Source organism: Emydura macquarii, unplaced genomic scaffold (assembly GCF_026122565.2).
Source record: "Emydura macquarii macquarii isolate MOO-44397 ecotype Brisbane River unplaced genomic scaffold, CSIRO-AGI_Emac_v2 contig_1790, whole genome shotgun sequence".
In the NCBI taxonomy this organism is placed as follows: domain Eukaryota; kingdom Metazoa; phylum Chordata; order Testudines; family Chelidae; genus Emydura; species Emydura macquarii.
Window position 1 is genome coordinate 21,374,387 of NW_027131927.1, and position 16,320 is coordinate 21,390,706.

The following is a 16,320-nucleotide window of genomic DNA, read 5'->3' on the forward strand; positions in this document are numbered from 1 at the left end:
TGATGCAGAAAATGTTGTGCTGCCATTACAGAAATGAAGGGTTCAGCCTCCTATGGAATACTGTATTCAGTACTTGTCACCCCATATCAGGAAGGAACTGAAGTGGATTTAGAGACCGATGGAGAGAGATTTTCCATGCCCCTACTTGCTCTCTTGTGCAGAGAGATTTGAAAGATTGCAATTGTTTCCCCTTGGAAAGGGGATGACTAAGAGGTTATATTATAGAAGTATATAATGAATGGTCTAGAGAGGGTAGATCAGGAGGTTCTGTTATCTTTATTTCATAATACAAGAACAACAGGACATTCAGTGAAATTGAGGTGGCAAATTTGAAATTGATTTATTTAAAAAACAAAACAAAACCCAAAACTTTTTTTAGCACCACATGTACTCACTGTGGAACTCCTTGCTGCCACCATCATCAAGGCAAATCCTAAAGGGACATGGCTTCCTTGAAGATTGAATGCCACCCTAATTGACCTCTAGGTAAGTCCTTAAAGTGGTTTGTACACTTGTCACCAACGTGCAGGATATCAAAATGGCCATTTCACATGATTTCAGTGGTCATTTTTTGCCTCAGCAGCAGAGAAACTCCAGGCTGTTTCAGCTTCAAGGCAATTGACCAGATCGTTGCAGGTGGTTGACTTCAATATAAACACCCTCATGGTATAAATGTACTGATCCTGGAGGGCAACTCATTGCCACAGGATACTATTAAGACAAAAATTTAGCGAGATTCAATGGGGAACCATTTTTTTTTTTTCTGGATAACGTGAATGACATATTATATTTCCGGCAATTGCTGTCAATCAGGTATGCAACACTCTGTTATGTGTATGCCCAGGGAGATCTGTGGTTCTAACTGGAAACCAATAGATTGATGATCTTTTTTATTTATTCCTCAGCGCCTGAACTCATTGTAGATCTTACTGTGCATGGTTCTTGTCTCTGATTGGTGCTAGCTTTGTGCTGAGTTAAATCTGCAAGGGAGGCTCTAATCTCACTGAGTCAGGACTCAGGAGTTGCAAATTAAGCACATTCAAAGCATTTTTTCTATTTATTCCCTCTCCTCCTTTTTTTTCAGTGCAAAGATGTAGACATGAAGCATTTCTGCTGTTTTTACTGAAATAGGGCAAAATTGAGCAAGTGAAGACATAAGGTGTGGATTTGCACCTGTTATTAGAAGAACAAAATTCCTCTATCACTTACTAGTGGCTGTGAAATCTCTCTGCAATTTACCAGTGTTGTAAATAAGGAAATAGAGTGGGCTGCATGGTTTATAATTTGAGTCAAAACAAATATGAGGCTCAGTCTGCAGTCCAAGAGAATAGTTTTGTAGATGCTCAGTCCCACAGTCACACGTGACTTGCTAAAATTCCAGCTTTTACTTGAGGTACTGTAATTTTGTCACATCTTCCAAGACAGGTACTTGGCAAGCTGTCTGTGTCAACTTCAGTCTCTTTACTCTTTTTCCTATTCTCACAAACTCACTGCAGCATTTATGGGACATGTAAAAGTAAATATACCAAGTATCATATGCATCATCTTGGCCATCTGTTATTACTGTCATTTATCATACTATCTGCAGTCTTTAACAAATGTCACCATTTTTAAATCTGTGGAATAGTGTGAATTTAACATCACTGACAACCAATAGAAAATGGAAAGATGCTGATGGATGTTTTCATTTTGGAAAATGTGTGAACAAATCTTAATCTGCCCTCTTACGACATAGATTTGTAGTGTTTTTTTAAAAAAAAAGAAAAGAAAAAGAGCGGTGGGGGGGAAGAAGGCCAGAATGGACCATTATGGTGCTGTAGTCTGCCTGCTGTATAACACAATTCATAGGACTTCCCTGTATTAACTCAGTGTTCAACAAATAATTAAAATAGCACCTTAGGTTTCAGTTTGTTTGGGTTTTTTAGTTACACTAATTTTTACTCTACATTCAATTACGTGCATCTTTATTTTACAGAACTAACTGCATATTTTCAGTGCACATAGATTGTTTTAATCTTTCATTTAAAAATATTTAACCCATATTTGTATCCTATTAGTCTTTGCCTAAACACCAGTCTGTCATTAGATTCAGTTAGATATATAAAACCATGGCATTGTATAGGCTCCAGTAAATGTGCAAATGTGGGTTTCTGAGATCACCTGCTACCTCCATGCAGGAATCTTCAGGGCACGTCTTCATGTCCTCCCACGCTCCCCACACACTTGCTTTCACAAGTGATAGTAACAGGGAAAGAGAGCAATTGATTAGTAATTCTGGTGTTCAGTCTTGGGACGACATACTGCTGTTTTTATGATTTTCTATGCTCTGAGTTAACGTGACTTAGGGTGCACGATGTGCTTCTAAAACAGATGAAGTTTTAATTTTATCAGTGATGGGGGCCCAGCAGAGAAGTTGCAATATCTTTTGTGCTTTGTAACAAAATTAATATAAATCAGGGGGAAGAAGTATGAATCTAATTCCCCACCATGCACCATGCTGAAATTGTACCCCCATTCTCTCTGATGGTTAGAGAGGCAGTATTTTATTATTGGTAGCATGTTTCTATAGTACTACACACGTGCATGGCACTTCATAGACCAAGGTGTCTGCTCAGCAGAATTCCCGATCTGTAGCCCAGATCCTATGTAAAAAAAGCACTATTGAAATAAACTGAGTCTGTCACTGTTTCCATCCCAGTTTTGCTCTTGGGGTGCTGCAGCTATAAACTGCCCCTTCTTGGGGCTAGAGGTGAAGTCACAATCTAGCTCTTATTAAAGAAATGTTTTACTCTGTGTTTCAAATGAATTTTTTTATTACTGTCACATGGGAACCAAACACAAAATTGGAATTCACCTGAATCCTGGAGATGTTTGCATTCAGACCTGGATCAGAACTTTGCACCCCAGTTGCACCTCTTAAATCCAGTAATTGCTTTTCCAGTAAGAATATATAAACTGGTAATTATTTACAATATATTGTAAATTTATTTATTTCAGGTAAAACCAGCAATACTTCTCACTTATTTCTGAATTTCGGTGAAACTATTTAGTCCATGTTTAGAGTTGCACTTTTCAATAATACATTGTTTTTGGTAGAAAAAACTTTTATGCAGGGCAGGGAGTTTTCCCTAAACATTTGGGTTAAAAAATCTTGCCCAAAACTTGTTCAGTTAGAACTCTACACTGGAGGCCCAGTACAACCTCCATATGCTTCCAACAGTTACAGAAATACATCCGTTGTTATTGCTAACAGTAGCAGTCAAATAGCCAATGGAGTATTTCCCTAGTCATAATGACTGGTACATATGTGTAGTGACTGAAGATGTTCCGTTCCTAGGTGTAGTCATATTCTTGACTGCTGTAAATAACAGGAACACAGGAAAAAAAAGACAGGGGCATGAGTATGCTAAAGTTAAGCTGCCTTTAAAGGCACAGCCTTCAATAAAGGGCAGTATGCAGTTGCATTCCCCAAACTTCCCAATGCTCTAGGGGTATATGAAGGCTGTACCAGCCCACAGCAAATGGTGTGAGGGGTGGGAAGACGAGGTTACAGTCCGACCTTCCCCTCTCTCCCTTTCACCGTTCTTGGGATGAATGCGTACTCTGTGGTCCGGGGAGAGATGTGGTTCCTTAGAAAGCCTGAATGCAGGGATCACAATTGTGCTTGGCCATCCACACACTCACCCCACACAAGATCATGTCAGTTTGGTCCTAAGTACATGTACTCAGTGACTGAGTGTGCTAAATGAAAACCCTATTAGTAAGTTCCTTACCTTGTTTGGAAAGCACTTTGAGATCTACTAATGAAAAGTAGTAGGTAAGAGGTGGGTATTATAATGTGATTAGCGGTGACCCATGGCTTGCCACCTAAGTTAGTAGGTTTTATGATGTGTTTTATGTGGAGTGTGTTGTGCTGGGAGATTGTGTTGATTTGTGCAGGTAGCAAATGACAAGTGTGCAGTGAGGGGCTTTGTGTATTTGGGGTTATTGGGTGTGTTGGTTGTGTTGCTGTTTGGGTGGTATTGAAGAACTATGGCAGTTGGACAAAATAATCTACTATCTGCAATTTTCATTACACAGCCAATGAAACTTTTGCATGAAAATTAGCTATGGAGTAAGGGTGGTGATAGGTTGAGCTACCTTTGATATTACAGTAGTCTAGGACTCTTGGCATGGCATAGATAGATGCCTTGCTGTCACACAGATGGACTTAATAGTCAAAATAGCAGAGAACTTAAGAATTGGGATGGTAACAGAGCATGAATCCCAGTAATGACTGAACCTGGTGAACTACTTCTAAACCAGGGGTTTTCAACCTTTTTTAGAAACTGTACCCCTACGGTCTCAAGGTTTCACTTGAGGTACCCCTTAGGGTTTTCACTCTATCTGATGTTACCATGGTTGCAATAAAAAGGGATAATGACTAATTAACACATTTTCTTTGTGTATTTAATACATAATTTACATCACAACAAAACTGACACTATTACATTAGGACAAAATTCCAAACAGTAGTTCTTAAAGCTCTTAATTACAACTTTGGATGCACATATATTCTGCATTAGACTGACTGGTTTCACAGTCTCTGATTAGCACTAATCTTGGACTACTCAATCTTACTTTAGGTAAGGAAGTCCAAGAGTAGAGCTAATCAGGGTCTATGAAACCAGCTGTAAATGTTTATCATGTTACCTTCTGTTCATCTAAATTAGGAGTGCTCTTTCCAACGTCAAAATCATTAACCATAGGATAATCACAGAATGCTTAAATCTGGTATAATTTGATATATTTAGTTAAAATTTACCATTTCAGTGGGACACCTGAGTCTGGTGGATCTTGCATAGCTTGTAAGTCCTTGGTACAGTGTCAGAAAGACAAACTCTCATCTCATCCTTCACGTCCAGCTTTGCTCTATGCTTTGTTTTAATTGCAGCCAAGGCAGAAAATCCAGATTTGCATAAATACATGGTTGCAAACAGTAGCAGAACTTTCATTGCTTTCCAAGTGAGCACTGGGTATTCAGTTGAGATATCCAACCAAAACTTTGAGATGTTTCGTCCACAACTCTTGATGCTTCTGACACACACAATGGTCATTGCTAAGTTCAATCAGTTTGTCCTCTTCCTTAACATTTAGATTGTGCAACATTTCCTTGTTGGTAGCATTTGAAAATGGATTTCTGATCCAATCCCTGTCGGCTTTTAAAGAGTCTTCCATTTCACTGAAGTACAAATTGAACTGAGCAACAAGCCCTGTTAGATGGCTGCAGGTTGTCTCTGAAATTTTCACTGCTTCAGATTCTCCATCATTGAAGTCAGTTAGGCAGGTGAACATCGCTGTTATTCCCATTCTCACTCGTTCATTCCGGCGTTCTGCGTTTGCTGTAAATCCTTTGATTTTTATCACAGAGATCTAGTATGTTTGTCTCAGGTCCCTGCATACTTGTGTTAAACCTGTTTAGTTCATCAAATATATCTGGCAGGTACACAAGTTTTGCATTCCATTTGGGATCCTTGAAATAATCAACCAAATAACTAAATTTTTGTTGGACCAGAATTCTTATCTTAGCACGTAAGTCAAACATTCTTCGCAACACAGATCCATGGGAAAGCCAGCAAACTTCAGAATGAAGAAGAAACCCTCGATAGTCTGAACCCATTTCATTGCACAGAGCAGTAAAAATGCAGGAGTTCAGAGGTCTGGCCTTGATGAAATTCACAATTTTTACAACAGTAAGTAAAATGTCATCCAACACTCGACTCAGTTCTTTCGATGCCAATGCTTCTCTGTGTAAAACACGAGTTGAAACAACGTTTGGTGCTAGCTGCTTTATTCTCGCTATCAAACCACTCTTATTGCCAGTCATAGCTCTTGCCCCGTCTGTGCAAATACATATACAGCTGTCCCATGAAAGGTCTTTCGTGATTATGTACTGGTTAAGTATTTCAAAAATATCTGCTCCTGTAGTTCATTTTGGCAGTGTAAGACAACAAAAAAGAATCTTCAACCAACTTCTTTTCCCAAAAATAGTGAATAAATACTAACAACTGAGCTTGATTTCCCACGTCTGTGGATTCATCAGCCTGGAGAGCATATGCAGAAACTGTTTTCAATCTCTCTATTACCTGCATCTCTGTCAAGTGCCATTTCAGAAATTCATCCAGAAACAGTGTTACCTGAAAGCAGTATCTTTTTTACTTGACTGGCTTGCTTGCTTGCTGCCAAACATTACTTTACAGATGTCCACTGCAGCAGGGATAATCAGATGCACCGATCGTATGTGCTTTCTTGCATTTGGCAATCCGGTGTGATATCAGATACTAGGCCTTCAGAGCACTCTCACTAACTGTTAAGGTACGAGTGAACGCTTCCTTTTGTTTGAAATTTGCAAGCCGCCTCTAAAAGTATGCAGTCGGTTTTCCAACTAAGCTTGAATGTTTAGTTTCCAAGTGCCTTTTTAATAGACTGTTTCACACATTCATCGGAGAGCTCCTCCAGACAAACCAAAACACAAGTGCATAATTTATCTTCATGACCCAAACGGGTAAATCCAAACTGCAAGTAATTATTGCTGTACTTAAGAACTTTTTGTCGCTTTGCACTTTCTGTAGACTGTTTTGTGTTTCCTTCCTGTGCTTTTCTTTTGCAATTAAGAAATTTATCCATTTTTGACTTAAGAAATGATACAGGGCTAAATCTGAAATGAACGTACTCTGTCAAACGACACTGTTCAACCAAACACTATACGGTTGCAGCTGTTTGAATTGAAATCCATGCGATCGAAATAACATGTGTGAATTATTTTAGGATAGTCATCTAAATGCGTATGTGTGTATATATAGCTGTAAATCCGCACAATTGAAATTAAGCATTCGTGAATTATAATTTAAAATTTTGATAGATGTTTGTTGTAGATATAATACATTCAAGACCATTTTCTATTTTTTTTTTTTTACTTTTGCATTTGAGTCCTCTTGTGTACTGCATATGAAGTACCCCAGGGGTACGTGTACCCCTGTTTGAAAACCTCTGCTCTAAACAAAGAGAGCTCTCAGCCATGCTTGTGACTGTTTCCGTCACTTCACGCTGATTCAACAGACATTCTAGGCTTCAGAGTGACAATTTTGGAATCTTAATAAATAAATAACAAGGGGCTGAAAGTTTCCTTTGCTGACCCAATCAACTGAGGAAGAAATTCAAAGCAGCTGTTAACCAAAGCAAGTTTTACAGGGTTTAGCTATGAAATGTCTGTTGCACTATAAAATTTGTGTCCTTCAAAGATTACCAATCTCCTTCCAGAAAGCAGCAACAGGGGTTTACCCACTATCCACCTCCAATTAGAGACCCATCTCCTCCCCACTATTGTGGCAGTAGACGCTTACTGGAAAGCATTGCACTGTGGGCTAGGCGGACCAAGTCCAGTGTAGAGAGTTTCAGAATGCAGGAGGCAAATAGCTCATTTACAATGAACAGCACTGCAACTCTTTGGTGTATGGCTGCAGGGATTATAGATTCATTGTCTTCTCCAATGGGCAAATCTTCTTTTAAATAATACTATAAATATACAAAGCCAGTATCTATAACCGTGATTTATGTGTTCCCAGTTAGTAGTTTAAAAATAAGGAGTAAAACCACACTGAATTCTTTAAGGTTTGAGCTTCCAGGGCAGTTACAGATAATTTAATTTACTGGAAGACTACAAATGACACAGTGAGTAATAGAATCAAAGACTTTATTTAAAATAGTTATGCAAACAGGCATTACAATATAACCATACACTGCACTGATACTCACATTCTAAAATGAAATGGTGCATCCGGAGATGATCAGTCCCTGAATGAGGAGAATGGGTGTAATCCTTTCTCTAATGGTACCTTGATGGTGGATGGGAGCACCTATCTAAAATTCATGTTATAATCCCTTTTATAATCCATTATAATAATGCCCCTTAATTAGCATCAAACCCACCTTTTTTACCATAATTATTTTCCACTTTCTTATTGGCTATTTAACACTAAGCATTATCCTAATTAGCATCTGTGTTAATACCATACCAGTCACTATCAATATAGATAGCATTTTCAAAAGCATTTGCATTTTATTTAAAACACTTATAAAAACTAAATAGGACCAAAACATGTTTACAACATGTGGGTTTATATCCTTACTTATCTCCAGCTTACATCTGAACTATTTCACTTATTTCATCCATAATTAGACCTCATTATTGACAAGCCAAAATGTAGGCCTACCTGTTCTTTACTTACATTTCAGTACATTTCTATTTTACATAAGCACATATCACTTCTATAGGCTACGGTATCCATGGAGTTTTTTCTGTTGGATCAAGCCCTGAGGTCTTGACTACTGATAAATAATTCATAGAAACAATATAACTTCCTTACACTAATTTATTTTTATTTCCTCTTTGCCTTGCCCAGTGACTTGACTTTTTCCCCTCTGTGTTTGTCTATTGGGGACTCAGCTTCTGCAGCCTTCTGCATCTTCCACTGATTCTACTGAATCAGTCCCATATTGAAAAATCTCATAATAGCAAATATTAAAGTGTTCTCATTTCTACAAGAGCCATTTACAAAAAACACACTGCTAAGCATTACTTTATTATTATGTTTGTTAAATTAAACCTTATTGTAGTTTAATGATTTTCAACAGCTTTAATCCTAAATCAAAAGATTCATTTTATCCTAAATTAAGAAGTAGGGCCAGATCCTCAGATGGTGAAAATCCACATAGCTCCATTAATTTCAATGGAAGAACTGGCCCTTCATTTTCATACAAATTACATGCATCTGAACAAATTCCTTAGGCGAGTCCTGGATGAAATTCAAAGCAAGGATTAATATAGTTTTACAGTTAAAATGTTGTACTTATAATATGCATAGCAGAGACCCACAGGTATGTTTGTGGTGAACTTTTCACCACTTGAAGCATACTTTCAGAAATCGGAAGCCTAATTCCTTTTCAAAATAGTAAATGTGAAAACCAGGACAAAACAAGATCTTTTTTTGCCCACATATGTATAAACTCTCAGGGCCTAGGATAAATCCATAATTGGTCTCCAGCAGTTCAGAATTAAAAAATAGCAGGCTTCTCCCTGTCACCTATAAAAATGTCTATTCTTGTTCAGCTGTAAATCGAGATTCACTTTTCATGTGTAATCATAAAACATAGACATATTTAGTATCTAGCTTTGGTTGTTTGCTGGAGTTGGCCAGAGCTATAAAATTAAAATCTATACAAGACAGTCCATAATGTACAATTCCAGGTTTTGGTTCAGAACCTCACGTTGGTTCATCCACAGTAAACAAAGGTGGTTCATATGCATTTTCTGCCTTTACAAATTCTGGGTCAAGATCACGCAACAGTTTTTGTTTGTTTGTTTTTAATAAGATTTCAATAAGACATTGAAATGTCTAATACTTTTTGGTTCCCCATTAAAGGACAGCTGGGCATCAGTGAGCATCTCATGATGTTGTCCAAGATGTGTGCAAGAGCTGCTGCATGGAAACTTATAGAAGCTCCCTGAGTGGGATGGTTACTATGTCTGCATGGAAAAATCAACAGGCTGTTGTGCAGTTTGGATGTGCTCTGTCAACTATAGCGTATCAGGAAAACCTACCAGCAATCTAGCTTTCTGTGGCTAATGCTCTTATTCTGCATTAACTCAGAAGGCTTCACTTTTTCTCCCCTTCCATCACCACTTAAATCACTTGTGGAGGTTTGGGGGATTGTTTCTCCTTAATCTTCTCCTGCTTCCATAATCCATTCTGTTCCTATTTCTTCCCTTGTTTGATTTGAGGCCTACAGTTTTTTTTGCTGCTGTTATGTAACATCCTTTAACGTCCAAGCCTTTCTTCTTTGGGATGCTTCCTGAGTGGTTGACTTTTGTTTACGCCTTGGGGCAGCATCCCAGACCATTCATTTTTGTTTCATTTGTTTCAATTTCTTTTTTCACTTAGACTTGCAGTTGTTTTTTGTTTTGGTTTTGGCCTTCTGTCTCTTCCACAACTCAGAGAGAATTACTTTGGATAACTTGCTCCTTCCCACAACTTCCTCAGCACTTCCCTTTTCTTTGCCCACCCAAGCTAATAAATAAACTCTTTGGTTCAGCAACTGTTAGTCAAATAGCTCTTGTCAAGATAATGACTGATTTTTTTATGGCATCATCCAAGTGTTGGGAAGAAATTTCAGGAAAACCTGCCTGTGTTCTTTTCGAGGTGAGCTGCTCTGTGGAGTTGTAGCAAGAAGAAAGAGAACCCTACTAATTTCAGGATTGAATTTTGAATACAATAAGTCAGGTTTAGTAGAAAACTGTACATTTTGAAGGGGGAAAGGGACACATGAAGTCAATGGGGCTGTGTCAACTTACATCAGCCGAGGATTTGTCCCGTACATTAATATTGTGGTAATAAACACAGGAAACCTTTATTTTAGGGCCTGATTTGACAAAGCAGAAGTGGAAGGATTCTCTCATCTCTCAGGTTTGGGCTTTTACTTAGGTGTGTACTTAAAATTCTATTGAAGTCAGTGGAACTTGAGCATGTCCTTAAGAGCTTTGATGAAACAGAGCCTTAGCCAATGTCTGTTTAAAATGGTCTTCAGCATATTTGATGGGGTGTTTGGAGTCCTTACCTTTTTGTAAATAAATTCAAAACCTTTCCTCTGTTTAACATGCATACTCTAGGGTTAGATTTTGATGAATTTTAACTGTATTGAAATCTGAATCATTCTGGGTTACAATTTGTCTGAAAAATGCCACACAAAATGAAGTTGCTTTGCTCTACTTGTTTGTTTTTTCATCCGTTTTTGTAGCTTTTGCTTAAAAAAACCAAATGTACCATTGCTATGGTATGCACTTAAGAATACCAGCTGCTATCAAACTTCTTGACTATACTTAGTCACTGTAACCTAAATACTCTGTTGTATTTTTGCACAAACTGTAAAATCACTCCCCAGGCCATTTGTGCTTAATTGATAATACCCTTTTACAAAAAGCTCAGCAATCAAGTAAATGTTTTTAAACAGTATAATATGTAACAAGGCAACGTGTGATTAAAATTCAGTACATTGTCTTTCTTGGTATTTTATTACTGCAGGTGCACAGCAGCCATGATCAGAGGTATGCTAAGGGCAAGATTGCAGTTAATTGAAAGCAATTCTATTTATACACCTGTACTCTCAAAGGATTCTGAATGTAAAGAAGAGGCCAGATCGAGAAACCAAGACAACAACTTGAACTATTCTGACACAGTTGTGAATTAATCCCTTCTTTAGGGGAAATATTGTGGAGGGATGCAAACAATTCTCATAAGTCATACTACTACCCCAAACTTGAAGGTGTTCAACATTTTTAAAGGATGTTTACAAATAGGCCGTAAAGGCCTAATCAAACCGTGTTGAGGTCAAGAGGAATTTTTCTATTGATTTCAAGGAGTTGGATCAGACCTTGAAGGAAGAGCATTTTCCCTTACCTACCTTTTTCCCTAATTAAGAGAGGGCAGATTTAGGAAGCAGTAATTAACAGTAATGTCACATATATCTTGTTGATATACAGTGTGAGTGTGTAAATGGTGTGTTCTGACGATAAAATAGATCATGCAACTTGACAGCTGTCATAATCACAGACATAAGGCCAAGCTTTGCTTTGGCTGGTGGTTTTCAGGATAGTGGAAACATTAGCAACCTCTGCTCCTTGAATGTTGCTGGTCCGGGCAGATTCCATAGGGAGTGCCAGAGGGACACAGATGGTGAGTTACATTAGTTGCTCCTTTGAGGAGCAGCATACATTCCAGCAAGTGCATGAAAGCCATACTGTGACTCAGAGAACTTTGTTGATAATTAGGACCAGGAGCTGGTTCATGAGGTCACATGCACGAATCTTAGCAGCCATAGAGAACAAGGAGATGAAACAATAGTTACCACAGTTGTCTCTAAGTATTTGTGCTTATAGATAGTGATGATATTGGCATCTTTCAGTTGCTGCGATATAATTTCTTGAAGCCAGACACATGAGGAAAAATTCAAAAAGCTTGTCAACGAGAAGATTTTCTCTATGTTTGATGATTTCAGTTGGAATGGCATCAGGCCGAGGAGATTTGTTGTTTTTCATTGCTTCCACACACCCCCGGACCTCAGCTAATGTGGGTGGATCAGCAAGTGCTAGATGTAAGCAGTTTATGGATGTAGTGACTTATCAGAAACAGTAGACAGATGATTAAGAAATTCACAAAAGGGTTCAAACCACGATTGGTGCCTGGCAGTGCAATCTGTGATGAGAAATTCACCATCAGCACTTGTTAGGGATGTTGAGGCAGATTGAGTAGGGCAGTATGCAGCTTTGACCAGGACCTGCAATTAATCTGCTTTGTGGTCAAGCCACATATTTTGCATATAGTGGAGTTTGTGGTGGAGCATGCTGCAAGCTTCTCTTTATGTGGCCTGTTTCGACTCCGAGAATGGTTCAGCTAAGAGCATGTCATGAGCTTGCCGTTTGGCATCAAGAAGATTTTCTATTTCAAGATCATTATCATCAAACCTGTCTTTATGATGGTGTTTTGTATATCCAATGCAGCTCATAACAGTATTATAGCTTGTAGCACACAGGGATATTGTCACATGGTGCACTCACCACAAGGGGTGTCTTCTCCTGTCCAATCTGTGGATCAGTTCTTTCCATGTCCAACACCCACTTCTGCTGCTTGCTGTATGCCCTGTCATCCCTCTCTCACTCTCTGACTCAGGGTGCTTTGTCTTTGTATCTTGGCCCTTCTGGGGCCCCGGATAAGCAGTCCAGTTTGCATCTCCAACTCTACTATGCCACTTCCCAGTGGTTGGTAGGGGAACACAAGCCTGTCCTCTACTTTGGGTTCCAACCCAGTGAGACCCTGTTGCTCTTTCCCTATGGCTCATGGCTTCTCCCCCTTCTGTGTGTACCAATTCAAATTCCTTCCTCCTAGGCAGTGATTGCTGACTTCTTCCCTACAGCCTCTTTCTGTTGTCAGCTTCCTAGCATTATTCTAGCCCCACCTGTTCCTTCTCATCAGGGTTCAGCTGGTCTTTCAGGAAATTATTTAGGCCACCAAATTCTCCTCAGCTGTGGCCTGTCTGGTTAATTGGCCCCTTCTCAGCCTCATTAAACACTTCTGGGCTGGTGTAGGGTTAAAAAAAACCCATCACAGATACCTGTTCAGCATATACATTATCACTGATTGTTGGAAAAGTTTCCAAAACTGTAGTTAACTGTGTTGAGAATTGTTTGGTGGTTGACTGGTCTTCCAGTCAGGCAACACTTACATGTTTAAAAATGCTGTTTTTTACACATTTTCACTGAGTAAAAAGGGAAAGTTTTTATTGAACAAATAGTGGTCAGTCCAGCAATCAGCTCCATGTAATACCTAAGTTTTGTGCACATCTTGCTGTCTAACCAACATGCCAATGATGTGAGCAAGTGTGCATCCAGATCCTTTTGTGTTCATCAGGAAACCAGAAAACAGCGTTTGTGATAACTAATTGGTGCTTGATACTTGTTGTCAACAAAAGTAAGCCATTGCTATTCATCTTGCTGATGCCCCCACCACATTCAATCATTATGGCCAACATGAGCATTAAAGTCACCTGGGATAATCAACTTGTCTTCATGGAGTCAATCAGATCAGATAATTTAGATTGGAGTAAAATTACTCCTTCCTCTCATCACAGTTAGTTACTGTCAATGTGTAAGCATTGATAAGTGAAGCATAATGTTCTCCTCAAGGGGCAGTTGGAATTTCATTAATCTGTCATTTTATACCAGTGCATAGGCTCTCCAGACAAAGACAAGATTCTTTCTAATTGCAAACTGACTCTCACTTTGCATGGCTTGTTTTGTGGGCGTCCCTTCCAGAAGAAAGTGTACCCAACACTCTGCTTAGTCAGTTGACCTCTTAGCAAATCACATCTTGCTCAGCACTGTGGTGTTGATGAGGTATCTTTCAGGTTCTCGTGCAACCAGAAAGGTCCATCTAGCATAGTGTTCAGTTTGATTTGAATAGTCAAAAAGTGTATGGACATTCCATATCACAACATTTGAGATAAAAGGAAACTTTTCCAGACTTGTTTCAGTTTTGATGGCACACCCTCCAACCACAGTAAACTGGTTAAGGCTGTTTGGGATGAGCAATATTTAGGACACCTTGTCTAGCCCTCTCCTCAAATTGAGATCAGCAGGGCTGTCTCTGAATAGAGCAGCTGAGTTGATCAAGATGCTGCTGAACTTCAGTGTCATTCCAACTCAGCATAGAGCAACCAAAGTCTTGACCCACTTAAATGTAGATTCATGACTATGACTTGGAGCAATGTCCATCGCTTGTCACTTTCACCGTTCTCCCATCACCGTGGAATTTATTAGATTATTGAAGGCTGCGCTGGAATTCATTTAAAGTGGATGAGAAGTTGTGCACTAATTTGCATGCCTCTCAGCCAGCAAGACCATTTCCAGTGGCAAGGTAAAGCAGAGATACTTGAAGGACTTGCTGGCTGCAGGTTTGCTTTCGGAGTGGCCATCTCTTAGACCAGTTGTCCAATTACCAGGCTAACAAACCTAGTCAGCCCAGCCCCATTAGTCCAGGGTGTTTTGGAGTAGATCCTTGTAGGCCTTCATGACTACCAGAGTAGCCCAGAGAAAATAGCTCACTAACCATATTTTGTCCTATAAGGCAATCCCCTACTCTCCCTGTTTCCATCATCCCACCATGTGGAGGAGGGGTTGGGCTTGTGGGAATTTTTTTTGCTTGATTTATAACGAACAATAAGCATAGGTATATTTATAAAATACAAAAAATTGTGCAACGAGGCAATGAAAACGTCAGACTCTGAAATAATCATTGAGTATATGGCATTTATTTGGTGGGCTTGTTGGGACAGTCTTGAAAAAATGTAAGCATGTGTGTAACTTTACACATTGTGAGTACTCCCATTTAAGTCAATGGGATTTAAGCATATGCTTAAAGTTATTGTACATCCCTAAGTTTTTTGAATATGGATGGACATGCTTATATGCTTAAGTGCTTTTCTGAATCCAGGCCACAGTGCATGTGCATCAGCTTTGCAGGACTGTGGGTTTAATTGATATCTTCAGAAACAGAGGATCACAAGATTGCAATAGAGTAAAAAATCTTGGATATCATTGATTCTCCAACCATAATATTTGTATTTGTTCATAGTCAAATCTTAAATTTGTGGTTCCTTTATATGTTTTTCGCTTTTTGAACAAGTTTGTCTGAAGGGAAATGATGATTGTAGGGTGGCATCCACAACTGTGCAAACACATGTAACAATAATTAGTATTTTTTTTAAATGGTTTAGAAACCTTGCATGAAAAGGGGGCTGAATGAAAATCAGTCTAATAAGATTGATATAGACTAGAGGGTGATCTCAGCAACCAAAAAACAAGTTGTATGTGTTTATATGTCCAAGTAGTCAGGACCTAACCAGTCGAAAACATTTTATTTTCATTGTAATGTAGATACTACTAACTATATTAAGTTCCCATACTGGTGAAAACTGTTCAGGCTATAAAGTCTTGTTATGCTTATACAGAAACATTGACAGATGGAAAAAGTCACAAGATGGTATTCTTTTCTCAATTCCATGTGTGTTAAATGCACAGTAACTACTGACTTCTGTGGAGTTTTTAGATTTACAGATCTGTAACTAAGAAAAAATGAGATACAGTATATACAGCCTTGAACTTCGTCTACTGTTTTACTTGCCTGGAAGAATATGATGTATTCCTTTGTATTGGGTATCTTTTGTAATCTTTACCTGTAATTTTAAAACATTTTTATTATAAATACAGATTATGGAAGTCTTAAATACTGCATGGGATTTACCTTACTTCAGTCTGTTTAGGCTTCATATAAAGTATCTCTTTAATTTACATATTGTGCCGTGTGTAAATTCATCTAAATTGTATGTTAATCTCTTCAGGATATACTACCTGATATTCTTATCTTCAAATTGATTAGGTAAGGGTTTGTTCCTGAATATAACTAAGATCTTTTCAAATTCTGAGCCTTTGAAATTAATGCTACAGTTTGGCAAAAAAAAATTCCCTTTCGCAAGAGATCAATCAGGTGATAAATGAAATATCTGCTACACAAAATAAAACTGGGCAAATAATTGTGGGGTTTTGTTTGTTTTTTTTGTTGGCTGGATTTTCTGAAAAATGAAAAAGAACTCTTCTCTTTGGGTCAACCTGAATACAATTGTGAAAAATTTCGGTAAATTGAAAAAAACCAGCTTTGGGTAAAAACAATTTTT

General features: G+C 38.4%; 1 protein-coding gene across 1 annotated transcript in view; it reads left to right on the top strand.

Moving 5' to 3' along the window:
• The window catches only part of CFAP299 (cilia and flagella associated protein 299), a 370,593-nt gene that overhangs the window by 34,169 nt on the left and 320,104 nt on the right, over nt 1–16,320 (top strand).